We start from the raw sequence: 26,624 nt of genomic DNA on the forward strand, positions 1-26,624 counted from the left end.
GAATGATCTTAAGTCTTCTAAAGAACATAAGAAATCCATTATATTATATCAAAATGGAAATTATGAATTATTCTCAAGTCATTTCAATAACGTGAGTTGGGAAATTGAATTTAAAGGTAAATCTTTGAATGAAATGTATGCCTTATTTTTGTATCATTATAATTATGCACCAGAACTATTTATCCCAAGAATTAATTATCAAAATAGAAGGAACAAAAACAAATGGATTACTCCCGAATTGAAAAATAAAATAAGAACTAAAAACAATATATGGCTCTCGCTGTGGCTGAAATGACGAGTTAACAAAACTAAATATAATAAGCTAAAAATTGGAATAAAAAATGATATCAAGAACAATATAAAACAGTTAGAAAGAACTATAACCAGAAAATTCAAACCTAATCCTAAATTGCTTTATAAATATATCAGTAAGAAGAAATCAGTAAAACCTCAAATTCGAGCTCCGGAAAATGAAAATGGTGAAATTATACATGATCAACTTACTATAGCTACTGAACCAAATAAATATTTTCACTCTGAGTATGTTGATAACTATGATACAAGCATTATTGAATTGCATAACATACCTTCAAATTTATTATTAGACACAGTTCTAATAACACAAAATAATGTTCAAACTAGACTTAAAGCACTTGATAAGTCAAAATCGGTTGGTTTTAATTTAGTTCAACCTTATATTTTAAAAGCATGCAGTTCTTCAATATCTTACCCATTATATTTATTGTTTAAAAAATCAATTCAAAAAGGTACTATACCAGATATGCGGAAAAAGGCAAATGTTATACCAATTTTCAAAAAAGGGAAGCAATTTAAAAGCATCAAACTACAGACCAGTCTTGTTAAACTTCAATACCATGTAAAGTATTGGAAAAAATAATAGCTGACTGTATCATGCAATACCTTATAGAAAAAAATTTACTTTTAAAAAAACAACATGGCTTTATGAAAAGCAAAAGTTGTACAACAAACCTATTAGAACACCTAGATATTTTAACGGATACGTTTCATAATGGAACACCGACAGATGTATCGTACACAGACTTTAGAAAAGCTTTCGATAGTGTTTCGCATAAAAAGTTATTATCTTCTTAAGTGGATAGTCTGCTTCTTAGCTAATAGAAAACAACGAGTGGTTTTACGTGAAAGTGTGACAGATTGGGTTAATGTCCTTAGTGGTGTACCACAAAGGTCTGTTTTAGATCCTCTCCTTTTTCTAGTATTTATAAATGATTTACCAGAAAATTTTATTAATGAATGTCGTTTATATGGTGATGATAGTAAGATAATTGCACCTATTTCTTCTCAAAATGATTCACAATTGTTTCAAAATGATATAAATAAACTTGAATCATGGTCTACAAAACGGAAATAGGATTAAATTTTGAAAAATGTAAAATTATGCACTTTGATTAAAATAATAAAGAATATTCTTATTTTATGTATTATACAAAAGATGTTAATGAACTCGAAAAAGTTCAACAAAGAGCAGCCAAAATGATACCGGAACTAAGAAATCTTGAGTACAAAAAAAGATTAGAAATTGTGGATATGACAACTTTACAGACTCGGCGGCAAAGAGGTGACTTGATCCAGCAATTCAAGATATTCAAAGGTATTGAAAAGATTGGTATTAAACAAATTCAAGCAATGAACTCTATTTGCTTAACAGATCCAGCATCTAACATTAGAGGAGCAATATACCTAACATTAGAGGAGCAAAACATATAATGAAACCTGAATTGGTTAGAAATTAAATGAAAAGGCAATATTTTTTCAGCAATAGAGTCGTTTATGGATGGAATAGTCTACCAGCAGTAGTCGTTCAATCAATTACACTTAACAGCTTTAAATCAAACTTGCAATCGGTCGATTTAAAAGCAATAGCAAACTAGACAAAAATCAAGAAAGCTTATTATTAACGCTTTTTTTATTTAAAACTGAACAGTAATTAATATATACCGGCTGTCATAGATTATTGATGTGGAATAACAAAATATATAAACAATAATACATTCTTTAGGCAAAGTCAACTTTAATTAAATAAAAATTTGTTTCTATTGAAAAAAAAAGTAATTTCTGTAAGAAAATAATTTATTTCTTGCTGAACAAAAAGTAGTTGCATGAATAAAAATGTTTCTTAATGATTTGTTTGTTTTGATTTTATAGAATTTTTATTTTTTTGTGGCCTTCTATTTTTTCTGTAAAAATGCGGAATATTAGGCCGTATACTTTAAGTAGGCCATGATGTGATAGGCCATGATATTTGATGAGATACTTCGTTTTTAATCTCCTAGAAAATGAAAAATTAAAAAAAAGTAATTATGCAACATATTTTATTTATGGGGCCAAAAATAAATGGAGATAAACTTTATACACCTGAAATACTTATACGCTCATTTGTATATTTTTCAACATCAAGGGCATTATATAATCGCTTAAAAAATGATTATCAACTTTCGTCTATTTCAACGCTGACTCGAATTACTCCAAAAATTTCTAATATTAATGAAAAGAAATTTATTTATTCAATTTTTAACTCTCTTCCGTATAAGCAGAAATTATGTATCATACGACATGATGAAACATATGTTAAAAAAAGTTTGCTTTACCATGGTGGAACTATATTTGGTAGGTCGGAGGATAACCCAGTGGAATTGTCCAAAGGTCCAATTAAAATTTGGGGTCCAAAGGTATTAATTAAAATGACCAATATTAAAACTACAATCTGATTTTTTGTTTGAACAGATTAATTTAATCAATCAAATAATTGATTTAGTCAGTGCAAATGTAAAAGCTATAATGTGATGAGAACTGTGTCAATCATGTTTTTTTAAAATGTGCACATTTGTTCCGGGAAAACCATGGTTAAGAGTGGATGGAAAGTATTTACTTTATGATTTTGTACACCTCAAAAAGTACTTTCGTAATCTTTGGTTAACTGAAAAAACTCAGGAATTAATATTTGACGATAATAGAGTAACCAGGATTGCAAAATGGGCTCATTTAAAGCAGCTTTACAATGCAGAATCCAGAAGCTTTCATAAGTTATCTAATCAGAATCAAATTTCTATTTCTCTTAAACCGGTTGAACGACAGTGTGTATTGATGGTGTATTGATGGTTTTAAGAGTATTTTCTGAAAAAACTTACGCTACTCTTTTGCGACATCCTGACATGATTCATATTGATGTTAACGACACGGTTTAACATCACTATGAATCATGTCAGGATGTTAAACCGTGTCGTTATTTATCAATAATGTTATTATTTGGTGGAGAATTTTAAATTTCAAAGCTATTGGTGCTGATACAAGGCATAATGATCCTTTGCAGGCTGTTATCAATAATCCTGATAACAACTGTTTAAACTTAGTACTGCAATTTGGTGATATGGCACCTAAAATGGCAGGTCCCATAAGAAAACGTATTAAACAGCTTTCTAAAGGAACTGCAACTTGTATACATCAAACTTGTTATGGACTAGTAGATTTATGTAGATATTAACTTAACACTACGCAAGACTATGCACTTCTTGGTCAATTTACATCAGATCACCTGGAAAAAGAATATAATATACTTCGTCAAGGTTCTGGTGGTACATATTTTCTTTGTGTTCAACAAGTTATTGAAAAATTATGTATCAAACACGCATCTTTACTTTTGAAATTAAATGTAGATATTGACAATTTTATTGTGAAGTCTGGTCATCAATGTGCGCTACGCCATTACAAATTGTCTGAATACTGCTGCGAAATTCTTGATAACTTGCAAGATCTAGAATCTTCTATTGCTTATGAAGTTAAAATGTCACATATTCACATTGTTGGTAATGTTACACGAAATGATAAAGAACGAACTGATTATGAACTTTTAGATCAAACAACGTTATGTTATCAAAAAAATGGCCAGTTTTCTATAATTTTGGAATGTGGTGGATTAAAAATTCCAAGTGATAATTCGTGCCAATGGACATATTTTAATTTTGTAATTTTAAAGTTAATAATAACTTTTAAGTAATAATTAAAGATGTTTGCAGAAAATCTTTAAGTAGTACGGTTGTGATTATATCAGACTATTATTTATTAGATTTGGAAGAACATAATTGTGTGATATTGAGCAACATTTAAAAAAAAAACTTATGTACCACTGTCACTCCAAGATCTGTCAAAGAACCTGCACTTTAAGTATTAAAAATCTCTGAAAAGTCTACTATTTATAATATACTATCTAATAAAAGATGTGTAAAAGTTTCATATGGTAGTTTTTTGTTTCTTACAGATTTTGGTAACAATTTTAATCAAAATTTTTCTAATATTCTTTGTTTGGTGTAATATCATTTCTACTTAACAAAAGAAAGTATCAGTTTTGTATTTAGATGTTAAAGTCAAAACTAAAGGTGATTATATAATTATGTAAATGTGTAAAATTTCTTTGCCTTTTATTTACATTGTTTATTACTTAAGATTATTTTTTCTTTCTTTTTCTTTTTTCATCAAAAAAAAAATTATTAGGCTATACAGAGAATTAAAAATACATAGTATTTGACAATTTAACAATTTCATTTTCCATTAAAAAATTATCATCTATAAAATTATGTAACTTAAATATCTACAAAATTACATAAGAATAAATCCATAAAAAATTTAACAAAAAATTTTTTACATAACATTGCAAATTTTAAAACCTCTAAAAACTATTTAAACGTAAATCAGTAAATAAAATACAGAAAAAATTAATCTATTTTTTATTTATATTAATTATAATTATATGATCAATGTAATAAAAATTACAACTAGTGTTAATTAAACAATAAGCGTTGAAAAATAATGTAAAAGTTTATTTTAAAAAATTTAAAAAAAATGTAAACATTATTAATATTATTACTAAAATTATTAATATTCTTGAGTAAAAATAAAATATATATATAATTATATTTATAACTAATAATTACATATATATATATATATATATATATATATATATATATATATATATATATATATATATATATATATATATTATAACAGTTATATTTGTTTATTATTATTACAAATAATAATAATAAACATATTAAGACAAATTAATTGTATGATACTTAAATAATAAAAAAGTTATTAAACTTTTAAACAAATAAATATTAAAATTAATTCAAATTTTTTTAAATATACTTAGTTATAAAAAAATACTTTAAATATTTTATTTATTATTTATTAATTATTGTTTATATTTAATTTAAGATATTAAACATTTTTCTGTGTTATAAAGATTTTTAATTCATCGAGGTTATGAAAATAATTTCTACGGTACACGATGATTGTGTACGGTGGAAACCCATTGACATTCGAACAACAAATCCATTCATAAATCTCTTCAATGAAGTCGACGTCGTTCTGAAGTTCAAGACGTAATCTTTTACAAAGATTATTCCACGGAAGAATGTTTTCTTCAAAATCTTTTTTCGTTATTAAATAACTTGAGATTTCTATCCAAAACCCTTTAATCTTGTCTTTCGGTTTCAATCCTTCGCATTTAATTAGACGAAATAGGAAGACATGGCGAACATTCATTGAACATTGAACTATAAGATTTTTTTCTTCATCACTTAAAATATTTTTATAAACACTTAACCTCGATAACTATCTTCCAGATTTAATGTAATGATTTAAAAAATAATTTTCACAAGAAGTTTTGTAAGAAGTTTTTCCATTGTCAATGGAAATCTGCCACTCTCGTTCATCTTGTTTATCAACGATTATTTTTCATCAGTAAACGATGATTAACTTTCATAAAAACATTCAATGAATAAATAAACGTAATAGGTATTAAGTCGAAATTTGATTTCATTTTCACTTGGACGAGATAATTTAAGTAGACGATCTAAAGAAAAAATAAATATTATATATAAATAAACAAATAAATAATAATTTAAATAATAATCGAAATTATAAAACAAATATATAGTAAAATAATCTAGAAATATATATATATATATAAATATAGAATAGATAATATAAATATTATGAAAAAATATTATAAAACAGATAAAGTAATTTAGATAATATATATATATATATATATATATATATATATATATATATATATATATATATATATATATGGATATATATATATATATATATATATATATATATATATATATATATATATATATATATATAAATGTAGAATAGATAGCATAAATATTATAAAAAAATATTATAATAGATAAAATAATCTAGATAATATGTATATAGATAAATAATCTAGATAATATACATAAATTTATATTAAGATATAATTAACTAAGAAAATATATACAATATATTATTATTAAATACATTACATAATAATATTATATATATTAATAATAAATTAAGATCATAAATAATGAAATATTAAAATATATACATTACCAAATTATATGCATTAATATTATATTTTACATTATTATTAAACTAGGATTGTATATAAACTAGTAAATCAAAAAAAAATTCTTTTTCCATGCTTTATATAAGGTTACTTTCTATATATGTTTGTGTGCCACAAAATTTGAAATCAATTTTTGAAAGCTTTTTTCTTAACCAATTTTGCTCAAATTTTGCACACTTAATCATTTTCGATGACAATACAAGGAAATGGAAAAATTTGACCAAAAAAAATTAATTAAGTTAACAAAAATTTAATTTGTATTTCCTCATACATTTTATTTATTTGATATGAATTGCGTATTACGTCACAAAAATCATTGACTTGCAAATTATTTGCAGTTTCGAAGACATTAAAGTGCAGCGATTCAAAACCTATTGTTTTTTAAGTCTTAAGTTATTAAGTTAAAAAACAAAAAATTAGTAAAAACAGTAATTTTTAAAGTTTATAAAAAAAAAAACAGTAATTTTTCCTTCTACAAAAGTTAACAAAAAAAGAATTTCTAGGCCCAATAGAATTCTGCTTGCATAAAGCATGGATTTGAAAAAAGAATTTTTTTTTGATTTACTAGTTCAAATCCATGCTTTATGCAAGCAGAATTCTATTGGGCCTAGAAATTCTTTTTTTGTTATCTTTTGTAGAAGGAAAAATTACTGTTACGTTTTTAAATTTTTATTCAGCGATTCAAAAACAATAGGGGTTGAATCGCTGCGCTTTAATGTCTTCGAAACTGCAAATAATTTGCAAATGATTTTTGTGACGTAATACGCAATTCAAATCAAATAAATAAAATGTATGGGGAAATACAAATTAAATTTTTGTTAACTTAATTATATATATATATATATATATATATATATATATATATATATATATATATATATATATATATATATATATATATATATATATATATATATATATATATATATATATATATATATATATATATATATATATATATAGAAAGTAACCTTATATAAAGCATGGAAAAAAATTAAAAGATGAAACTTTTAATATAATAACTCTTTATTTAAATTATTGCAAATTAATTTAAAAATTAATTTATGTTCAATCACATATTGTAATAAGACACCAAGAAAACGTATGTTATTTTAACACAGATTGGAGTGAAATGAATGATTTTATAAATCGAATTTGTAATTTTAATTATAAAACTTCGAAAAAATCCTTCGACAATCTTTTATAAAATAAGTAATGTGAATAAATATTACAAAACTCAGAGTGAAAGTATTAATATTTTTTTATTTAAATTTGACATTGATTGGAAACTTATAAAAAAAGCGCTTTTAAGAACAATTTATATATTCTATAATATTCGATAAAATTTATAACAAAAACATTTTATATAACATTAATACAGTCACAATAATAAATAATATTTTTATCGTTAAAGCTATGGTTACCATGTATTTTTACGTAGAAGAGCACTGTGTCAAACTAATTTTTTTTTTGTTTTATAAGATGCTCCAAAAAGCCCTGACGGTCTTACCCCTAAGAAAATCAAGATTTATACTATGCTACCTACGTACAAAAAGGACATCTGGTAACACTAGACCTAGCTACAAAACATATAAATGCTTTTAAAAAGAAAAAAGTAACTAACATAGATAAGATAAAAATCGATAATCTAACAGATTAAGTAGAAAATTTTCCATTATCTAGTAAGCACTTCATGTTTATTAAACGTTGTATTCACTTATTTTTTTGATGTTTCCGTTTACAGATTTATAAACGTTTTTTAAACGCTTTAAAAACGTTTCATAAACCACGTTGTATTTGACACGTTTTTCAAACGTATTTAAAACGTTACATAATATTGATATTCAAACGTTTAAACGCAGTTCCCAGTGGGCACAGTACGTTTTTAAAACGTTCTTTGGACGTTTTTAAAACGTTTTTTTTTATTAGGTTTAAACCTTGCAAAAACGTCTAAAAACGTTTTAAAAACGTTTTAAAAACGTACCGTGCCCACTGGGTTATAAGATTCGGCGCACAGTTCAAACAATATAGATGAATCTATAATATTTTAAGCGCATGTATAATATTGCGCCTATTCGTTGGAAGCTAGTTATAACTCCTGATTGAGCAACCATCTTTACAGAAGATGTCAGAAGATTCCCCAATTGCCACACAAAAGCGTTCTCATCCAAGTACAAGGTAACTGAATAATTAGTTTCATTAAATAATTTCTTTCATTGAAAGTGTCAAACTCCAGGATTTTCCAACTTAAAATAGAAAAGACTATTCGTAACTGAAATAAGGGTTACCATTTAAGGTTACCAAATGTTAAATTAAGGATTCTTTTGTATCGCGATATAAAAGAATCCGTAATTTAATATATTCATGTATTTTTTATGTCAGTGTTACCTCTGGTCCTGAAAATCCTGAATTTAATTTAGTTACTCATACAAATCCTGGAAAAGTTATCAAAGTTTTCATTCTAGTTTTATTTGTTACTGTCTGTTTCAAAAATCTTCCTCCTTTTTTATTATCAGTTATTTTATTCATGGAAATATGGTAGTTATATATATTGTTTTCAATAAAATAATATTGTTTTCAATTAAAGTTCTGACTTAAGTAGTTTTATAAAAACTTGCAAATAATCTACAAGGTCTAATCAACATGTTTTTTAAAACATTACCTAAGTAATATTTTAAAAACAAGTTACACCTTCTAGTTTATGGCTTATGTATTAAATCTTTATGACAAAATTGTCAGTTTATTAACTATATGTCAACCATATTAACCATATGTCAACCATATTATTTTAGCATCTTTGATAAGTTTTATAAAAATTGATAAAACCTTACAATAACCTAATAACCAAAAAAGAGTTATTAGTGTTAAATAGTGTTCTTTTGTTGTTTATTTAAAACTACGATAACAATGTTTTCTTGTTTTAATTAAACTATTTAACTTATTACTTATTACAAAATAAATAAAAAAATTGAGAATACTGGAATTAGTCAAATATGAATATAGTAAATTAGGACAAATCTGAAACAAAAATTGTAGTACTTTTAATTTTTTGTTAATTGTGTTCAATAATTAGTAATTGATTCAGAAGTAGGTTTAGTAGAAGTTATATTATTTTAGTTCATATTTAGCATGGAGAGCACGTAGATCAGCTGTTTTAAGTATGTCTAAAGTACCATAGCAGTCTAAATTTGTTTTGATTGATTTGGATCTCAGTTCTATTAAGAATGATAATATTCATAATGCAGAATACAATTCATCGGATGACATTGCCAGTTGTAATACTCAGAATAAAAAAACAAGAAATATAACATCAGATGGAGGAAATACAATACCAGGTGGGGTTGCTAGTGATAATGATATATTTGAAAATTTGCTGCATTTTGGAACAAAAAGTTTATATGATGAACTTCTTTGTTCTAAATTGAAGAGCTGTTTTCCAAAACTTGTTAAGTCCATTTTTGTAGATTTGAGATATTTAGGTTTTTTGTTTACGAAAAAACTAAAACTCACATGTAAATTTTTATAAGTTGAAAACATTCAAATTACTTACACTCCATTTATAATTAAGCTTTGGTTAATCTTTGTTTATTATAAGCCAATTTTTTAGCCCTTTAAAATGTGTTGATTTTTCCAAAACTGTGTAAGTCCATGTGACTTAACAAATTTTGGTTGGACTATAAAATGTACTAGGTAAAAAACACTTCTATAACTGTTGGTTGTTGTGTTGTAACATCTTTTAATTTTACATAAAGTAAGTATTGTCTTTAAAAAATAACTGAACTTAGACTAAAGCCCTTTAATGATAATCTTAATTGAAGATTATCACATTAAACTTTTGTATTTGTATTTATTTACAGTTTATTCCTCAAATGCAGTGATTGAAAGCTTAATATGATTACAAAATATTTAATTTTAAACAACATTATTACAGAATAACATTAATAACAACATTAATAACAACAATATGCAATAATTTAAATCTCCAATATATTATTTTTGGATTTTTATTGAAAAATTTTCCAAAACACACTAAACAAGAACACTAACAGTTGCAATAAAATATAAAGTATCTACATGTAATAGTAGTTGACAAGACACACGTCTTAATAGTGAAGTGATAATATTAATAAGTAGACGAATGAAGCAAATTTAAATGATACAATGAACAGAAAATAAAAATACATTACATTTCAAAAAAATATAAAAAAAAATATTAATAATAGAACAAACATCAGTTATAGGAAATTTTACAAAAAAGATTCAGTGATATCATCTGAACTTCCTCTCCTTCTCCTTCAACATTCGCTCCCAATACATCATTATAAAATGAAACTGCATTAGCTGGAATAGTAAAAAATGACAAAAGTTTTCGCACATCATCAGCTTTAACTTTTTTAACTTTGTTTTTTGGGGTTAATTTAACAGCCTTTTCAAGCGCCTCGATTTTCTTCCCCTTAGCCAAAACTGTTACCATTGTTGGTTCAGCATTGTAGGTTGTCTGAACAAACAGTGCAGTTTTAGTATAGGTTAACACTCGCTGTTCTCTCATTAAGAATGGTAGCTTTGATTTTAAATTTTTTGTTACTAACTGAAAATCAAACATTTCCCAGCTTATTCCAAATACGTGTAAAGTGCCAATTCAGAAAAAATATCATAATATTCCTCTGGAAATAGAATATTTTCCCTTTTCCGAAGCATTTTCTCTATTCTTCCAAACACTCTATCTGGAGGCATATAACTATGCCCTCGAATAGGGAAAAAATGTTCAATTTTTGTAAAAACTTCACTTTTTTTAATGAAATTCATCAGAGCGCTCATTACAACAGAGTTTTTATTTTGGGATGATTTAGCATCTGAAAAAAGGCGTATCTGAAAAAAGGCTGCACTCATCTTCAATCTTATCTAAGTAGTTCAATAATGCAGAAGCTACTTGATTGCTTCCGCGTTCACTTTGAGTCTCAAGCCATGTATATATGTCCACATTTTGTTTGTCTTGTTTTGCACCCTGCCATACAAATGTAAGGTTGCACAGCCATACCTGGCGAGCATAAAAAACTTCACCTACACTAAGCTTGGGAAGTGGTTGATTTTGCTGCTTATCAAAGGAAATAGTGATTGTATCAGGCTGAGTATTTCTTAACAGATCAAAAAACTTTGAAGCACGCAGTTTGTGGACTCGCAAGTCAGTAAAAAGCTTTTGCTTAGCAGCTGTTGTGCTTGCACTCTTAATTTCCATTTTCGTTGTCTCACAAAAAGAGCAGACATCAGTTCTAGGATTTCCAAAGCCTAAGTTAAATTTGGAAATGAACACTTGAGTAAACTTTGGTAACGAAGCTTTATTCATGTTGCTTAGATTTCCACGTACGCCACATTTTGACAATAGACAGCTCTGGGGGAAGATACGATCTCACACTCTTGCCTCTCCCATAATGACTTTCTCTGCATCGATAGGTAGCGATGAAATCTGTGATGCTTTTTGTTATCCTTATATCGTTGAGACTCTGTCTGGATCCACCTCTGGTCTCTTTAATAACAGAGCTTTCATTCTGGGCGTAGTTGCGTTGTACTCTCTGAATACGGTCTGCAGAACAACATGTAATTGATCTAAATGATTTAGAACATACAGGCACTAGGTCACCTGCACTGTTGCGCACAGTTTAGTTAAGTATTTGCCGGCGTGTTTTAGTCTGCAATGCCTTACGATGTCTTGTTCTAGATGGCATTTTACTCGACACATGCCTTAGAATGAACTTGTCTTGCTCAATCTTTTCTCCACATTGGTAAAATGCATCGAAAATTTCTAAAAACAAAAGAAAATATAATTAAATATAATATAAAGTATATTACAATTTTATTATATTAAGTTTAAATATTAACATTAAAATATTATAAATATAAAACCATTTTTATAATAAACAATAGTACTTTATTAAAAACTAATAAAATATAGCCTACATTAATAATAAAATATATAGGTCTAATCCGTAAAACAAAAAGTTATTTTTTTCAATAATAACTAGACTCAATTATATTACTATAACTATAACTATTAGACTACTGTCTAATAGTAGATCTACTAATATTAGGAGACCAACCTTGTAAATCTTTCGAAACTAGGTCACCAGCCCTACACTGGTCATTACGATGTTGGCAGCTTAGTATTGGCACTTTATCGATCTTTTTATATTTTTTACTCTTATCTTTTGTTTTCTGCCATTCTTTGATTCTTTTTCGTCCTCTACCGGGTGTTACTGGGGAAGCGATTTCATCAAGGAGCTCCGATACATCTACATTTCCGTTCGACGCCATTGCAACAAAATGTTTTCACTGCGCATGCGCACGGACATAACGAGTTTAGGAAAGAATTCGTATCATGACTTACCAAGTTTTGGAAAAATGTCAATATTTTGTACTTAGTTTATATTGCCATATAACAAGTTTTGCATGAAACGGTTTTATTCATTAAATAGACATCAGAGAGAATATCCAGAAAAATGAGTTATCTTATTTTTTTCATTTTTTGACTTAACCAGTTTTGGAAAACTGCTCTTCAATTACGAGATTGGGCTCTAAAAAATGGTTGTACCCACACTTGTATAAATGAAATTTTAAATCTTTTTTTGGAGTATAATCACAATGTGCCCAGAGAATCTAGAACATTGTTAAAAACAAAAAGAAACATTCCTTCCATTAAGATAGTCGGACATGGAGAGTACATTTATCTTGGATTAAGAAAAAAAATCTTAAATCAAGTTATTTTACATTCCATTACAGAAACTACGTTAAACTTATCATTTAATATAGATGGCCTCCCATTATTTAAATCCAGTTCCACTCAACTGTGGCCAATTGCAGTATCTGTTTTGTGATTTGACCCTTTTCTTGTTGGACTTTATTGTGGGGAGAGTAAACCACCCTGCGATATTTACTTGAGAGAATTTGTTAACGAGTTAATAGAATTACAAGACAGTTTTATTGTAGTGAACAATGTTAATTACAAAGTTAATCTTTTTTCATTTATTTGTAATGCTCCTGCTCGAGCTTTACTAAAAGGTATTGTTAGTCACTCAGGATTCCATTCTTGTGAGCAATGTACCGTAGTGGGAAAAAGAATATGCAGTCGAATAGTTTTTTCAGTGAGAGAAGAAGGTGTTGTTTTAAGGACGAGCCAAAGATTCAATGATGACAACTAATTTGAAAAAGATTTGAATGGGAGATTACATCAACACAGTAAGTCAGTTTTAAGAAAAGTTACATCTGTAAATTTTATTAATATGTTCCCACTTGTCTTGCATTAACGTTATTATGTGAAAGCGATAATGTTATGAAAAACTCGAACCTAGAAAGTGCTCAACAACTTATTGAATATTTTGTTATTAACTCTCGTGAGATTTATGAAGATTTGTTTTGTGTATATAATGTACATGGACTTTTACATATTTGTGATGATGTAAAGTTTTATGGAGTCTCACTTGATAAATTATCTGCCTTTAAGTTTTAAAACTATCTTCATTTTTGTTTTTATTATGTATCTTTTTTATTAAAAATAGAAAAAAATTTAAGTTTTCAAATAGAGTAGTAGATGAGTAGTTTTCTGCTTAATTAGCTTGCTGTGGAAGAACGGTATCCCTAAATTAACTTTAGGTTGATTTCTGATAGTAGTAATAGATAAATGATAGGGGTGTAAAATTCTTCATACATCAGGACCAGCCTTAATAACAACTACCCAACATTGGTGCAACTACTAGAAGCTAATCTTGAAAAGCATTTTGGGCAGCAGTACCCCCGGGAAGTCACATAGAGATGATATTAGGTAAAGAGAAAATTTGGAAATAAAAATTATTAACCTGATTGATCTAGTGTCCGTATGCCACTACAGTCCATTTACTATTTAGGAGGATAATTTAATAAGAGTCTAGCATCACACTGTTACTTTTAGAATGGCAGTATGCATTTTTTATGGAAATGGCAGAGGTCAAGTCAACCCAAAAAAATATTTTTGCTGCACTTGAAAGTTTAGGCCGGCGAACAGAACTCGAAAGTTCTTAACTTTTCGTAAGTAAATGTCATTCCCTTGAAGAATTTGGTTCTTTCGAACAAAAATTGGAGACTAAAGTGGAATTCAGTATTTTGGTATGTGTTTATATTTCACAACTTTCAAAACACATGCCCTGCATGTGTCTTGAAAGTTGTGTCCAATATAGGTAATCATGTTTACAGTACTGGCAAATTAAAAGTACTTTATTGATTAATAGAATAATAGAAAAAAATGATATAATTGAAAAATGCTTATACTGAAAATATAGGAGGTTTTGTGTATATGTGATGATAAGGGTAAGTTGCTATAAAAAAAGATATAGGATCGTGTCATCCACTTTTTTGTCATCCATAAGGAATTTAAAATCTCTGCTTAAAAAAATGCTATTAAATTAAATTTTAATGCGTCAAAATGATGTAGTGTATTTATATGTGTATTCATTTTGTTCCCTTCGCTTTTCAACAGCTCCGCTTCTTTTTCTATTGCAGCAGGATCGTTTCTTAAAAGTTTTTCAGGAGGCCTATAAACAATTCTACTACCAGAATCAAACACTTTGCCAATTTTTTGATATGTAGAATAGCCTATGCTCGTAGCGGAGTTTAAACATTTTTTAGCCATGTTCTCTAGATAATATAGAGCTGATTTAGGATAATCTTTTTCAGTTTAATCTTTTTAAACTGAAAAAGATTATCCACTTGCCATTATTATAATTTCTTGGGTGACTTTTTATGATTTGATGTTTATAATAAGCAGCAACCGTTTTTAACCCAATACGAATAGTAATCTCTTCTCCAATATATTTTGTTGGTACTGAAAAAAAATACCCCTTGGCTACAAAATGGTGAACCTTCTGTACTCTATAGACAGTCCAGATAACCATATTAAAAATAGATGTTAGCTCGATTAAGTATTCTCTTTCTTATAATAAAATGGTGTCAATTGGATTTGATCCTGTTGTGCTGCATACTCTGTGAAATATTTCGTTTTTAACACCATTTGGTTGCTTCTGTATTAGCCTCAGTAATATTTGGATATAATTTACCAGCAACGAGTTGCTCTCTAACTATTCTAATAGAAAGCTCTACTTTTCCTTTGTGTTTAGGCTTGTAGACCTTGGCAGGATCTATTGTGAAACTATAGAATCTTGATAACTCCGAGTAAGTCTCATTTAAGATAGGATCATAAGTGTCTGGTTTAATTACTCCGGCTTTTAAGTTATCCAATATTGTTCGAGCAGTATTACTTAGGTTTATATAGAAATGGCATCTGTTTCTCTAATTTTTCTCTTATTGCATCACCCTCCTCATTAGATAGAGCTATATTCATTTGGTGCAGCTCATCTAATTTATCTCGCAGCAATTGAAAGGAGTTTCTTGTTGATTTTAACCCCAATACTAGCCACTCATTCTAATCTAAGTGTACAGAACTAATCTCGATGTATTTTTTAATGTCTTTTTCTTGGCCGTTTAGCTTTGAGTCTTTAGTTTCTAGCGTGTTTAATATGAAAGTTAGCATGTATCTAATTTCTTCGATTGTTTGATTCATAGAAATAACCTCTAAATATTAATTCCTAATTTTAAATAACCGACATGTCCCAAGTATTTGGACTGTCTCGTTCTCTCGTACCCTACGCTCGTCTCAATTCTCTCCGACGACAAAGTTAGACTTGCTTTCAAGTTATATGAATCTTTGGCAACGGAGATTTTGTTGCTTAATAGAATTCTGCCGCTTGCAATTTTTAGGTTAAGTTTTTTTGATTTAACCAGCGGTGAATTGCTATAACTAGCTGAAACTTGAGAAGTTAGTTAAAAATCGTTGTATTCAAATATATTTGCTACAGCAAAGCCGGAGGAAATAGAGAATTTTTGAATGTCTATATTAATATAAATTGCCTATATAGACATATAAAGTGGATATAAAATTAAATTGCCTTGTTTAATAGCAGCAAATTTTACATGCTCGTAAAAACTTCGGGATTATTACTAGCGAGTGTTTACTTGATGATAGTAATAAATTGCCGTAACTTGACAAAACAATTTGACTCTGAAAAGCACTACCTTTATCGGTCTTCAAGGTCATCACAATCTCTTCATTGTCATTCATCTCTGAAACCTTTAATTTTACAAAATATTCTTTCCCATTGATAGTCTCTAATTTTATAGAATCATCAGTATCGCTAGGTAATACTTTGAGATATTTTTGCTGCTCTGGTATATTTGACAAACTAATGTTAAGGCAGTTACTACGCTCCTCCATTTCAGGATAATCATAATCAAAATACCTTGATCGATAGCAAGATCGAAGACAAAAGAACCTTCTAATGCTAGATCTTCAAAAGGATAAGATTTTTGTTGACACTCTCTCTCCTCTAATCCTAATTTTAACGGTACCTAGGTCGATGAATAAACATCGACTTCTGTAATGCTATACAACTTTCCATCTAAATTTGAAGGAGGATTATATCCTTTAGAAATCTTTCCTCCCATATTACGCAATCCGCCCAATAAATTATTAACATTAGACTCTAAGGCCTTTGCTTCCTGAGATAATACCCCAGATTCTTGATATTTCCTTTTGAAAGCATTAAATTCGTATTGCAAGATCTCAGCTTTAGCTAGCTCTAGCGGAACTTGCCACGTTCCGCCTACTATATCTTTCCAAGCCACCAACAAAGCGGTATCTATCTCTTCCTCTCTAGAGACATTCCCTAGCTTAGTGGGTTTCCAAGTTGCCGCATGATAAATTATTTGCTTTGCAAGTTCATATTTGCTTAAAGTAGCAGCATATCCGTTAGCAAAACCTTTAGAGACAAGGGAATAAGCAAACTTTCAAGCTTAATCAGCTTTATCTTTCGGTAATATTTTAAGTTTTTTTCGTATCAGCTCCGAGTGGATGTTAAACTCTTTACCCTTACATTAACGGGTGATGCGGAAGTTATCGGACAAAATAAAAACGTCAAAAACTTATTTATAAATAAAAAAACAAACTAATATTATATTTTTTTTAAATAAAGCATTTATCTTTTAATAAAAATATATTATTTTTTATATGAAAAAACACCACCATCTTCAATTGATCTCAATTTTGCTCTGACGCCTTTCATATGCGACTGTAAAAAGTTTAAATCAATTTCTTGTAGTTTAAGTTTAATGCAATCAATCAAAACTTGCTCTGTTAAAAGCTTGCCAATCTCCCTCGTAAACCTTCTGTGCCAAATGTCCCCAAAAATTTTCAATTGGTTGTGCATGAGGCACATTTGGGGGATTGGATTCTTTATCAACGTAATAGACATATTGGTCCATCCAATTTAGAGAATCTTTAGAAAAATGAGAACTTGCTATATTTGGCCAAAATAAAAAGTTAAAGTCTCCATGTTACTTGTGAATAAATGGAAGAAGTCATTTTTCTAAACATTCATTAATATAGATTGATGAATTGATCGTTACAGCCCTGGAAGTGCGAAACAATGGCTCGGACATACTTCGGTCAGATATGGCTATCCACATTAATAATTTTTTTGGAAATTTCTCTTTTCCTATAAAACGAACACTTTCTGGGCATGTCTTTTTGTTGTTTGCGTATTGTCCAGAATTTCCAGGCATGTTGTCCCCCTCCAAAACAAAAGTATTTTTCGTCATTGATGACTAGAAGTGATTTTGTGTTATGGAGTTGGTTAACTAGTTTCCTGCATCTTTTCTTTGCCTTAATTTGTTGTTCTATAGTGTATTTTGGAGTCTTTTAACGTTTTCTATGTTTAATATTAATTTTTTTTAACTGACGACCAATTGTCGATTGATTTAAACCGAATTTAATACCTATTTTTCTCTGACTGACCCCTTTTTGATTGTTGACAAGTCTCGTTAATTCGGCTTTCTTTTCTCTAGTCCAGGATGTCGGACGACCAGGGTGCTTTCTATCAGAAAACGATTGAACAGTTTCAAGTCTTTTTAGGTTATCATATATTGTACTTCGAGCAAATCCTTCCTTTTCAAAATGATTTATGATTTTTTTTATTTTTATATTAGGTTTGTTTTCAAAAAACATTTTTAGTCGCTTTCGAAAAGATTCTTGTTCAGCTGCATTTAACCTCATTTTAAATAACTGTGTTTCAAATAATAAAGTTTATATTTTATAGAACGTTTATGCCTACGCATAAAACCACAAAAAGTAATTATTAAGCTCAAATAATTAAACTATGGTTTGTCCGATAACTTCCGCATCACCCGTTAACCCTCTTTCTCGCTACCGACATTTTTATTAGACTCATCGTTACTAAACCTCTTTAAAAAATTATTAGAAAGAACTTTGGGCGTAGCTCCTAAGTTACTTTTAATATCTTTTATTTTTGATAGAAGGTGTTTATTTAATAGTAGTCCAGATTTGGCGACACAAGGGTCAAATTTGATTCAACCGTTTTTCTCCTCTTTATCATTCAAGGCTTCGATAGAAGACGCAGTAAGCAAAATTTTAGGCTCATCAGATACAAAGTCAACATCTTCTAGCTCAGGAGATTCTTCTGGTTTGCTTTGTATATTTTCCCGATTGTTCTCGTCTAATTCTGTCATTACGGAGTCGATATATAATTCATGGCAGGGATCGTGTGGGAGTGTCAAAATATTGTTTATATTACCGTTACAATTAACAAAACTACTACAATCATCATCATTGACAATTATTGACTTTATTAACGAGGATTGCTCTAAATTTAAATTAAATTTGACCCCCCACCCTAGTATTAAACAATTTTGAATTAATTTATTAATTCAAAATTGTTTAATACTATTATTTTTCTAACTCTAAAATACATTCATTAGGTAGTGATAAAGTTATCTTCCATAAAGACTGATCTTGCCCTTCTTGCATCCTACAAGCATCATTATCACCACACCTCTTTCTAATGTAAATAACTTGCGCTTCAATAAAACCAAATTTTCCTAAGGCTCTTATAGATTTAGATTCTTGGTATTACAAGAATATAGATCTACTACCTCCTTGTAAGAAGTAATGAAAGAAAACCTAGAATCATCGTTGTAACTATATTTACCTACATTAAAATCTCCTTTTCCTTCAAGCATATAGTTATTATAACATCTAGTTAAAATTTTAGCCACAAAATTTTTTGCCTAGAATTTGTATATTCATTAGAACTAATGAGTTTGAGGAGATTGTAATTAAGTTTTATAAATAGCTTAGTTCTGTCTAAATAAGAACTTTTGCACTCAACGGAGCATTTATAAGAGGTATGATCCCCTACTCTATCGAGATACTTCTCATTCAAACAATTAAATACAGACGCGGTAAGGGTAGGAATAATAAGGTTTCTGTTATTTCTACCTATTTTATCCCAGTCCTTGTTTATAACAAAATAACCTTTCTTCACCAAACTACTCTGCATTATAAAGACTAAAGACCGAGAACATCCAAGATACACAGCCTAGTCTTTGCTTGGCAATACGCATGATCTACCATCCCCATTATTCTTGCTGATTAAAGCTAGGCTCTCAGCCAGTGAATAATATAGTTTCTCACAATTTGTAAGGTTTGTAGTCGTAACGATATGTTAAAGAACCCAGCTGGTGATTAGAGTGTATGACTTGGTCTTTGTAAGAAAATGAAATGTAGCAAGGTTAAGATTACTATAATCGTTAAAGTTGAAAGATAAGGGGCTATGTACGGTAAATGTTTATAATTACTCTCTAATTGTAATAAATTTTTCATTTTTTTGCTCCTGTTATGGAGCTAAAATAACAAAGAATACTTGACTCCATCTCAAAAAGAGGTATACTGTATACAGTAAGATTCATGCGGCAAAATATTTCTTATAGTAAATAAAAATCCTTATTTTTTAGAGGGTGTTAGGTTCTTTGTATGCATAGCGCCCTTGTTTATTAGTTATGTTAATATAAGATTAAGAATCATTTTATATCAAAAAGTATTATTGCAATATAATTGTTATAAACTAACAGACGATCAATGATATAAAATTTTACCTTAGTTGAAGTTAGTTGTATAAAAACAAATATAATTTAAACTACTAAAAATAAAACCATTATGATCCAAGATAAAGCATCAATAGATGATGTTAATGTAAATGATTCGTTAACATCATCTATTGATGCTGTATCTTGATCAATATTGTTGTTAGTAAATTCAACCTTACTGTGATTAGTACAATTTTTGCTATCGGAAGATAAATGCTGCTTAATAGTACTATCAATCTGATTGTTTTTTTTCGGGTAGTTCATTGTCCCAGGGACGGTACATTTTTTTTGAAACAAAGTATTTATTTTCTTACTTTTATCTATAATTTATTTATGTATTGTACTGAGTAGTTCTCTAGATAAAGCTGTTCTGGTATCAAATTTATTTAATACTATTTTAAAACATAAATTTCTCTTAAACCTCTTCCTTATCATAATTATTTCTTCAAAAGATATTTTTAACCCAGATATTCTAAACTGTTCATATCATATATATACCATATCGGAAGCGAGTGTAGCATCAGCTACTGACTGTCCTAAAGCTGGAGGACAATCTATTAGAATTAAATCGTAATTTTGATAGACCTCATTATTTAGATCAATATATACTTTATTAAGGGGGTATTTATTACGCATAACAAATTTATAAAGTACGGCATTCTCTATTCTACTTGGCAAAATATGTAAACCTTCTGATACAGGAATTATAGCATCCTTTATATCTATATTGTTACTTATTACATCAATCAATACAGGTAAGTTTTTTGCATCAATATTAAAAGCTTGAGATAATTACCTTGTTGGTCTATATCAATACAAAGTACTCTTGGTGCATATGAATTTGCTCTTAAAGCAAAAGAATGAGTGATTGACGTTTTACCAGTGCCGCTTTTTACAATTTGAAAAGAAATAATTTTTTTTCAAAGTTAATTTTAAAAAGCTCTCGCGCAGTTTTATGGCCAAAATAAACTCGATTTTGATTTTTAATAGAAACAAGTTTTTTTTGCTTGAGTTGTTTATGTTTGTATTAAAGAATTACTCTAAGAAATTGAGCAGCTTCTGAAGCCGCTATTTTTATAATAATATTTTTAGGCATTAGCTTTTAAATCCCTGTTAATTTAAAAGTAGTAAATGTGATTATAGCATATATATAAAATAATTAAAGTATTATTATAAGATAAATACACCATATATATACTGTATGTATAGTATATATGTAGTGTACTTATCTTATTGTTATATTATCTGGCGTACTAATTATGGGTTAATAGTAAGCTATATGCCTGACAAGTCAGTGATTTTCAGCAAAATATTGCGGTGTATAAAAAATCAACAAGTGACGAGCTAGGAACTATACGATTAATAAGTCGCCTGCTGTTTAGAGTATGGATAATAGTAAACCAAAAACTTTACGGGTACTGGTTTGGGTTTACATGCGTATCATCACAAAATGAAAGACTTGCGCTTGAGATTCATAAAGCCAATTACTTGGCCGGATAGTATAACTGTGATTATTTACTAAATATAGTTGTAAATTACACATCAACACCAATTTACAATTGTTTTTAATTATTTTGGTAGGTTAAATTTTTAGCATGAAGAGATTCATTACTTAGCAACGATGATTTATAAATAGAAGAAAATATTAAAGTATACAAAGACAGATATACTATCGTTGAAAGTTTTTTCATTGTAACTTTCTTTTTATGGGCAAGATTAGTTTTATTAAAATACTTTCTCATTATTATTGATCGTAAGTTATTAACAAATATCATATTAGCCTCTTGATCAACAAGAGGCTAATATGATATACAATAGAAAACATATAACAGGTTGTAAGGTATAACGTGAACTCAAGAGTTAAGTTGAGTAGGCGGTTAAAACAGGAGTTGTAATTATTTTTTAACATTTTCATACGTAAATCTATTGTTGGTAAAACACACTCAGTAAGCTATTGTAACATTCAATAGTGAACAAATAATTAAGAAATTATGGCAATAAATGGAAAATATGTGGGGAAAGAAGTCGGTTGAGACTTTTAACTGTAGCGGCATTGATTGTGATAATAGATTACCGAGTGGAAGAACTGATGCCAATACAGGAAGAGCCTATAATATAGAAATTAAGGGTTAAACTTAATCGCAGCTAATAATGTTATTCATTATGATTTGTGTTGGAATCATGCCGTAGAATACAACAAATCTTAAGGTCAGTGCGGTGAAAATTGGATTACGGAATTAAATGATGAGATATTACTTTCTATGTATTTTGAAACGGATTGAATAATTTATTCTCCTTCAGACTTAACTTTGTATATAGATAGTCCCTTTGCCTCGGGGATTGAACATTCGGTGTTTATTAACCCCAAGCTGTTGTCTTCTGAAGATGCACCTGATGAGTTGATGAGTTTATTACCAAAAAAAGGGAGCTTTGCACGAAGATGAGGGTTTAAAATCTTTTCTTGAAGCAAATCTTAGCGTTATACAAATTTCAAAAAACCCGAATGCAGCACAAGATACGATTGCTGCTATGCAATCAGGGGTTGACGTCGTTTATCAGGCCGCCTTGTCGCTATTGCTGTTTAAAGGATATGCTGATTTTATGGTAAAAGTAGTAGGTAAAACGGTTTAGGTGATTTATATTATGAAGTTTGGGATACTAAGCTGTCTAAAACTTTAAAGCCGTATGTTGTTATACAATTATGTTGTTATGCCGAAATGCTAGAATCATTACAAGGAAGAAGACCTGATTATGTAGTAGCGGCACTCGGTAACGGTGATAACGAAAGTTTGCGCACAAATGACTACTTTTATTATTACCAAAACTTGATTTATACACGTACATCAAAATTTTTTTGCGCATCATCTTCTAAATCAAGCCTACTCTACTAGTTATGGTAGATGGACTAATTATGCAGAAATATGTTAACACAAGCAGATCACTTATGCCGGATTGTAACAATAACAAGAAGTCAAATTAAAAAGTTGAATAAAGTCGATGTTAATACTATGCAAGCGATAGTTGACTCAGATTGTGATTCTGTAAAAGGTAAAAACCCTGATTTGTTAACATAATCAACAGCGTAAACTGAAATTCAAAAGGGTTAGTGTTGGGAAAGACGTACCTTTATATCAGATTTTACCCCATGAAATTCATAAAAATATAGGACTACCATTACTTCCGCCAAGTTCACCGCTAGATATTTATTTTGATGTTGAAGGCTTTCCTCTTGAAGGCGGTGGTTTAGAGTATCTATGTGTTGCCGCTCGCTTTCAAAAACACTTTGGCTCGCTTTCATCGAAAATAACCGGCTCACATTAGCTGATTTTATCGTTTCTTTCGGCCCACTTTATTTGACTCTATTAATTCCAACAACATTTACTAAATACTAAATTCTTAAAATAACATTTAGTGATTTTATATTGTCAAAATATTGCATAGGCGCTTGTTATTTAAAATTAAGCAGACTTACGAAGTAATAATTTAATGTCAGAAACATCAACGTTTTTTTTTTGCATTCCAGATATCATACTGTTGCTGAAGGTTAAGCCAGTATTCAGGGTTAGTATTTCGAAATGCTGCAGATAAACGCATGGTCATAGAAGAGCTAATACTAGGTTTTCCATTGATCAGAAAGGATAAGGTCTTACGGGTAACTCCAAGTGATAGAGACGCCTCTGTAACCGTTAAATTTAGCGGTTCTAAATACAACTCTTTTAATATACTGAATGGGTGTGGGGGATTGAACATATCTACCTTGCTTTAATTATAATCTAAATAATCAACGTCATAAGCATTTCCATTATTAAAACGAAATATCAGATGCCAATTTCCGTTAACTTTATTTGACCAGAAGTCTTTCATGTTGCCTTGCAGTTTGTGTAATCCAAGTCCTGGTAACTTCATATTTTCTACCTTACGTGCGGCATTTAAGTTAGCCATTAACAACGTAAGTTTTTTTATATGATCACTTTGTATTTTTGTAGTATCTTCATTATTAAAGAAATTGTTTAGACTTTTATGGCTGAAAGTTTTGATCATAATCTTAAATATATTTCCTTAATTGGACTGTATCATATAACGTTATAGTTATCAAGATAGTATTTTGACGTTATAGTTATAGTTATAGTTTAACGTTATAGTTATCAAGATAGTATTTTATATAGTATTTTGAAAAAAATATGTTGAGTTCAGTTTTATATGTTGAACTATAAAGTGTATAGTTAGAAGAAAACCAAATTTTGTTACTGATTTTATAATAGAAATTGTAAAATTATCAACATCTTTATTTTGATTTTTCTTATTAAAATAACGAGCGTTTATACAATAATGCGACAATATAAAGTCACGAAATGTTATTTTAAAAATTCAATATTTTTTTTTTTTTAATTTTCCGTTTTTGTTACAATTAAATTCCGTAATATAATACAAGATACTCTTATTCTTTCAAAAATAATCCAGTTATAAATATAAAAAAAAAATCAAAGACAAAATAATAAGAGATAGTTATACAAAAATATATAAAAACGCGGGACACTTGCAGAAGACCATTAAGTCTTATCATCAAGAACCCATGTACTAGTTATGTTTTTACAATATTAAATTCCTATAATATTGTTAAAAGCAAAACTTAATTACCTAAGGTAAATAGTGTTAATACCAAAAACATTCAATGTAAAAAGACAAGAACACATAAAACAAACAGTCAAAGAAACAAAAATAAAACAAAGCAGTTTAAAAGAAATCATTAATAAGATTTTTATACTTTGAAATACTCTTTTTTATTAGTTTTTGAAAGCAATTTATATTGTTTACATCTTGTAAATTACTATATTTTGCTAAGATTTTATTCCAGATATGCGAAGCACGATACGTAATTTTAAATTGTTCTTGTTTAGTTTTGCACAATGGTTCAATTAAGCCTGTTGTGCGTAAAGTATACTTAATGTTAGGTTTTATTTCATAAAGATCATTAAAAATTGAGGGACATTGTTGAAATTTACTTTTGTACATGAGACATAAAATTTTATAAATGTTTATCTCGTATAACGTAAAGATGTTCATAATTTCGAACAGTGGTTTTGCATGTTCGTTTTTATTTTTAAAATTTATTATTCTTAAGGCATGTTTTTGTTTTCGATAGAGTGCTTCAATATGAGAATTTAATATTTAGTAAATATTGTTGAAGTTAATAGAGTCAATTAAAGTGAGCCGGAAAAAAGATAAAATTGTTTAATGTAAGCCGGGATATTTTTAGCGTCAATTAAATCGAGCTACAGTGAATTTATAGAGTCATTTAATGTGAGCCGGTTATTCCGTAATTAAGCGAGCCAAGGCGTTGAAAGCAAGCCGCTACATCTTTAGGGTGTAACTTACTTTAATGAAAGTAGGGCGGGTCAATATAAAGATTTTTGGGCACATAATAAGGAGCAGGAAAAAATATCGTTCAAAGCTTTTATTGAATGGACATATGATCGTTGGTTACAACATCCGAGTATGCATATCTATCATTACGCTAATTATAAAATTGCCGCTTGCATTAATTAAATGGGACGCAACGGTAATTGCGAGCATGAGGTTGATCAGTTACTACGTAACAAGATATTTGTTGATTTATAGAAAGTAGTCAAAGGTAGTGTGTTATTAGCAGAACCTGTTTACTCGATTAAAAATGTAGAGCATTTTTATCGAGATAAACGATCAACTGAGGTTTGTTCAGGCAGTGATTCTGTTGTTGTATATGAGAGATTGAGAGTAGATCCTGACGGTGATAGGTGGTAAACGTCAAAAATATTAAATTCCATACGCGAATATAATATAGATGATTGGATGATTGTAATTCAACGCTATAATTGGTTGATTGGCTAACATTACGACAAAAACAGCATGGTATAGTTTATCTCGACAAAACAGAAGTGATCGAAGTTGAAATACAAGATGAAAAAACTAAGCGTATTAAACTAAGAAACACGCTACTACAGAATGCCTTTCAACAAAAAGATCAAGGTGATATAAAAAATTCTGAAGTACATTATATTTTTGCCTGGGTATTAGAATTTCATCAGCGTAAAAAAAGCATATGTTTTAGCGGTTTTTTGATCGCATGGGCTTAAGTGACGAGAAGTCAATTGATGATATAAATTGTTAAGCAAGTTGA

The sequence above is a fragment of the Hydra vulgaris genome, chromosome 02, assembly GCF_038396675.1.
Source record: "Hydra vulgaris chromosome 02, alternate assembly HydraT2T_AEP".
In the NCBI taxonomy this organism is placed as follows: domain Eukaryota; kingdom Metazoa; phylum Cnidaria; class Hydrozoa; order Anthoathecata; family Hydridae; genus Hydra; species Hydra vulgaris.